Raw genomic sequence first — 6,277 nt, 5'->3', positions numbered from 1 at the left:
CAACTGTGATGAATATATTCATAAGAACAGGCAACAATAGGCGCTAACAAATCCTGGCTTGGGGGATCAGTTAGGTACATGTTGTTATCAATCATATACAAAGATGGGACATGATTATTAGTGTCTGAATTGAGTTAGACTGGTGGAAATACACAATTACTTTCTGCAAGGAGAGTTCTATATTAACTTTGTTACTTTGATATTTTGCTTGTTGACCATTTTTGTGTTTGTGTATTGTAAACAATATGTGTTATTTGGAGATTACAAACAAACTGCACTGAATCAAATGGAAGGCGTAATCCTAGATAATCCTATAGAAACCTCTGTGTCCCCCAGCAGCCACTCAGTCCTCTGGTTTGCTAACAGCTCATACAATCATCTTAACAAATGTGAAAATATTAAAAGTTAAAGGAGACAAGGCAGGCAAAGCTGATGGAAACTGCAGATCAAAAAGGCAATTTCAAACATTTTATCATAGAATATCCCATATACCTGGGTAACCTGAGACTAGAATGTCCACTAGCAACCAACAGCACTAGCTACAAACTTAACTAGCCCTCTCTGTTATAGTGTTTCTGGAGCATTTTTAATGGGGTTGTCTGAGACATAATATAACTTACTGCATGGTTCAGCCCATGCAGAAGGTTTGTGATTCAGTTTTAATGAGTGAAAATTGAATGTTTTTATTCTTCATTATGGTCACTTCTAGCACTAATATTCGGCTTTAAATTGAGAACTTCAGAAACCAAATGTCCTTTTTTTTATATACAGTCTCTGGTTGCTGTGTATGTCTCTTAATGTCAAGGATAATTACATTTATAACACAAGATTTAGTGGTATGAAATTATAATTCATTTTTCATATTTGGGGATTGAAAAATACATTTTGTTGAAAAAAAAATGCATATTGAGCAAGTAGCTTACTTAAGAGACTTCTTCCATCACGTTAGAAATTACAGGACAAAAATATTCTACCAGAACAACTTTTTATCGTCCCTTTCCCAGAAGGAGACAAGCAAAATGCACTCATACATAAAACAGCAACCAGATCCCCTCAATGTGGAGACCAACGGTTGCATATTTTTTTCTAATTTGTCACCCACTGTACGTGTTTTCATATTAACACGCTCCTCCTGAGATGTACGATTAAATCTCTAAATAATAAAGCCAAAACAAATACTGCTGTCACCGGCGGTCCGTAAAGGCGGCAGCTTCCCCTCCCGCATGCAGACTCTGAAGACTCCTCGTTTGACGCTCCAGGCTCCTGATTGGTCGAGCTGTTTGGGGAAAGGGGCGTGGCTTGCGTCTCAGTCCTGGCACCAGTTTGCTCTGCAAGCACCGAAAGGTGGAGAGATTTTCCCCATCACACACTCTTACTGTCAAACACACGTTCAGCGAGAGACTCGGGACGCATCCACACGGTGAGTTTCACTGTTTTAACGTGATTCGGGACGTATCATCGCGCACTTGTTTTCTCTGCATCCTGGCGATGCGCCAGCCTCGCGTGGGCCTTTATAAATGAAATATAATTGCTGCCATATTTATATTCAGGTCTGCAGGCTGCAGTGGCACGGATGCGGGCCTATATTTAGCTTATGATATGGCAGAATGATAGTTGGAGACATCGCTGTGCGCGGTGTTTCCCATCCCAATGGGGAGAGGATGGTGGGCGTGTGAGGAGGAGAAAGAGTCGGGGTGGCGGGGGGTGAGAGAGGTTCAGTGTCTCATGCAGAGGTCCGTGGATTCGTGTCTCTTTGTTATGGTGGTGCCGCAGAGTCGGGATGATACACCCCTCCTGCTGAAAAATCACTCCAAAACAGATTCCTCTGATAGTCCTGCTTTGGCTCCTCATTAGTAAGCCAGTAATTAATTGTAGTGGTCTCAGTGCATGTAGCCAGCACCTCTGTCATTATAATATTCCTACATGGGACCGTAGTAGGTTTTACATGATGTTTGTCTCTATGGTGAAACAGATGCATCTCCAGTACAGCGAAGGCCTTGTTATGTAAAGGATAGAAGAGTATCTGATATTTATACAATAGTACCCCCCCAGTCGAGACACATACACACTTACACGCACAGACACACACCGCATGCTGTGTGTGTGTGTGGATTAGAGCGCATTGTTTCATCTATGCTCATTTTTCTCCTCTAGGGCTCTAGGCTAGGCTCCTCAGGACTGTAGACTGTCTGTGGGAATACTATGGGAAAATGGTTGTCTCTATTCTGCACTCAAAGTAGAAATGGATTTAAGGTTCGAGTAAACGGTGCATATCTGCTCTGTGTGTTATAGCTGGAGCCAAAGAAGCTACATGATGCAATGCTGAGTAAAATCTCTAAAGCCGAAGAACGTGGCTGCCCCGTTACATAAAGTGGGCATCATCTGTAGCCTGGTACACGGTATAGAGCGTATGTCACTCTGACATGCTCAGTGTGTTTGGGGAGCCAGACATCTTAATTATTTGCTCTATAGATTGTGAAGATGCAGAAAATCGTAATGTTTAAAAAGGGGAAAAGACTTTGCCATATGATTGATGGTCAGCACGGTCACCAACTCATTTCCAGAGGTTTCTCATATCACTTTATTATCATTTTGTTGCTGATTATAACAACTGGCATTGTTCTGCATTATCATCTTAAAATATATTGTATATAATATCGTTCAAGTGTTTTAATATTGTGATATTGTGTTGGAGTTAAAAGAGGGTGATGGATCTTTCTTTTTTCTATGTCCTGAGTTAAAGAGGTAATTAAGCAAAGTCACATTTGCAAGTATTAACATATAGTAAATGGACTGGTTCTTAGAGAGTGCTTTTCTACTCTACTTGACTGAATTGTGAGAACAGGCCGAGTGGAGTGTTTGTATCCAAAACGACCAAAACTTCCAGTGGCTTATTAGCTAAACTGTTCTCATTCCATTGGTGTCATGTTTGGATGTTGTGTCAAAGCCCCTGGTGTCTCACACATAGGCGTAAGATACCCTTTGATGATGGTATTATTGGATGCCAAGGGCAAATGCTAAAAACAGAAGGACCAGGAGACTGCAGTTCTTATCTCTTCTCACTTCTTAGCTTTAGGCACCAACACTGCTTACTTAGGTTTAGAAAAAGAATGCCATTTGGGCTAAAACAAACCCGTTCAAAGTGTTAACTCTGCATGCTAAAAAGTAAATGATGCTAAAAGGATAGCCAGTCACCTCAAATTTGACACCAAGGCACCTGAAGAGTGTATATGTGATGAGTTCCGATTAAAACTGAGCTCAGATATCCTAAATCTTTGCAAACAGGAAGTAATTTCTGTAGTTGAGAGTGCAGAGAACTACACAGTCCAAGTAACCGCAGAGTAGCAAATCAGGAGAACATCCAGATTCCAGACCAGGTGCATGAAATCCCACATCATGAATATATAAATGAAAAAGGCGTGTCAGTTCAACTCCTTTGACTCCTTGAATGTTTGAATCACAGAGATACTAAATGTACAAAAAGTCAGGCCATTTTTTGCCTGAGACTACTGGCACAGAAGCTAGATGGATTATCAGAGATGTTTTAATGCATGAGCAGTGTAATGATGATGATGCGATAATTTCTGCCTCAGGGATTGGTGGGATTACATCCAATCCCTCTCAAAGGGATCAACCAAGTAGCCCGGAAGTCAGCAAGCACCCAGCTAGGTATAGTTAACATTTTCACATCATTTGTAAGGCATTAGGCTTTTCTGAGGCAGTTATGTATCCACTAAACCAAGCAAACAATATCATTATAGGGCTGGTTAAACCTTGACTACATATATAAGTCATTTTACAGTGTAGCATTGACAGTAATAATCAGTTGTTAGCAGGAAATGTGTAAGCTCTGTTGTCATTCAGTAAGTCAACAAGTCAGCCAGGCAGAGCTAGTACTGTAGAGATACGATCTAATCATGTTGTAGTTTCTCCAGGCGATATCATAGCCCTGGTTTGTAAAATGTAAGATTATGTAACAAAACATGGAGTTATCTCATAATGTTTGTTCCCAGTATGAACCCAGGCAATATGAAGAATGATAGCATTCTGTAGCCATTAGGTTTTTCTGGAACTGTAAAGAAAATCTATGGACTACAAGATGAACTTCATTTGTTATCCAAAAGTATGACGTTTCCTATTTTTTTCTGTTAAGTAAAGAGCAATGGAACAGTGGAAAAGATGATAAATAACCAACAGTTAGTGGTCTACAAAAAAAGTAGTAACATTTGTGAATGATACTGCTAATTATGAAAGTCCTATGGTCAGGAGGAGCCCTAGGTAAGGAGCTTCTGGAAGAGATGCACCCATAAGGAGTTTTCCCTTAACTCTGGGCTTCCATACACCTCTATGGAGAATTTTACTCTATTATCGCAATTTGTTTTGCTTTTCAGTTCAATTCAATTAAGTTTAATTTATGTAGTACCAAATCACAACAACAGTCATATCAAGTTTATATTGTAAGGTAAGGACCCTACAATATATAAAGAAAAATCCCAGTGATCAGACTGTGAGCAAGCACTTGCCAACAGCAAGAAGGTAAAACCCCCTTTCAACAGGAAGAAACCTTCGGCAGAACCAGGCTCAGGGAGGAGCACGTGTCTGCCACAACATGATGGGGGTGAGGGGAGGAAAACAGGACGAAAGACATACTGTAGAAGAGAGCCAGAGTTTAATAAGAGCTAATGATTAAATGCACAGTGTGCAGTCCTTTCCAGCTGATTGCTGTTTTATCTCTTAACACCTATGTTTCACAGTGCACAAGGAATGTGTATTCACCAAAAATGTTTGGGTAACACAAACACCAACCAGCAGTCAAAATAAGCAACTAGCTGTTGAAAATAGTGCGAATACTAGCTGAAATATCAGACCAAATAACATTAATAATAAGGATAAAATTACCGTAGGTAAATTATCAGATAATGGGTTTACAGCTTGCTGCATTGCTTTTAAGTGACAACATAAGTCAAATAATGCAGCTGTGTTACTCACACATGGAAATAAACTGTCTATTAAATTCCACAAACTTTCATCTTGACATATTTCAAAACATTATGTCAAGACTAACTGTAAATCCACTGAAATGGAAATTGTGCTTGCAGTCTCGCTCCTGCTTAGTAATGAATTCACAGTGAATTAACTTTTCATTCATTCTATATATTTATAAGTTTTCCCCCTCTGAATATTTTAATGTTATCCAGTCAGCTTTTCACTTTGCTAATATATGGATCCTTAACGTGTTACACCAGTCACTTTTGAGAATTCCTCTAAAGACTTTCAACAAACTTCACTATACTTCATTTATTATTGAAGCTAATTTTATTGCCAGATTGGGGACAAGGCACGTTAACTTCCCTCAAACATTTATTATGTCTGATGAAATATATTAGTCACTGAAAGAAAAATTATTGTTATGTAGTGTTTTAATCCTGCACACATGTTATCAGCTACTGGCAATATTAGGTTATGTGCTTTGATTGTACTGTTTTCTTCAAGTTATTTGGTTCATGCGAGGATTGGTGAGGAGGTGACCATGTTAAACAGTATGAACTTAGACCTGGTGCTGCTGCCTTATTTGTGGTTACCATAGTCGTCTGCCTTGGTTAAAAGTGGATCACATTAAAGCACTTTTCCTGCTTTGTGAGACAGCTCTTTTAAGAGAAATGTCGTTGCTAAATTTCAAAATAAACAGTTCAGCGCATTTTTAAAGGTTGATTGATAGCTGTAACTTCAAGATGGAAAGAGCCCAGAGCTTAATTGGTCAACCTCTAATAGTTAGCAAGACAGCAGTTCTTCTGTGAGGACTGTCAGTTTGCTTGAGGGCTTGGCGTTGAACAAAAGTGCTTCAAATGGGAATGCACATCAGATAACACCGTGTATCTAACTTTTAGAACGGGAAAGGCTGGCGTTGTATTGGATGTTAAAGTACTTGCTGTATGTGATGATCAGTCCCTGTTACATCCAGTGACATCTGTGCATTGACAGATGGGTTAACATATAGATTGCATTTAAACAGAGCATTTAGTAACCTTCAGTAACACTGCTTTTTGCCAAATGGCAGGTTGGGAGTGAAAGTTTGATAGTTTCATCACACTAATGTTATAAACCTGTGTATTAGGGTACTGACATCAAGGAACTCTTGATATAAGCAACTTCTCTGCTTGGCTCATTTATGTACAGATTGAGAGACTGGATGTCATCAGGATGACTGGCTAGAAAATATATCAGAAACAAAGTTTGAATGAGTCGTTGCTTACCATTTTAACTGGAGATCCATTAG

At 39.4% G+C, this 6,277-nt stretch overlaps 1 protein-coding gene across 1 annotated transcript in view; it reads left to right on the top strand.

The window, feature by feature from the left end:
- Positions 1-1,309: 1,309 nt before the first annotated feature.
- Positions 1,310-6,277, top strand: part of map4l (microtubule associated protein 4 like) — a 111,069-nt gene continuing 106,101 nt past the window's right edge. Inside the window, exon 1 of the mRNA XM_039602702.1 lies at positions 1,310-1,420. The gene's annotated coding sequence lies outside the window, so the exon portion shown is untranslated. The remainder of the gene's footprint in view (positions 1,421-6,277) is intronic.

The sequence above is a fragment of the Oreochromis aureus genome, linkage group 18, assembly GCF_013358895.1.
Source record: "Oreochromis aureus strain Israel breed Guangdong linkage group 18, ZZ_aureus, whole genome shotgun sequence".
NCBI lineage: Eukaryota > Metazoa > Chordata > Actinopteri > Cichliformes > Cichlidae > Oreochromis > Oreochromis aureus.
The sequence above is the reverse complement of the archived record's forward strand: the minus strand, read 5'-3'. Positions and strand labels throughout refer to the sequence as shown.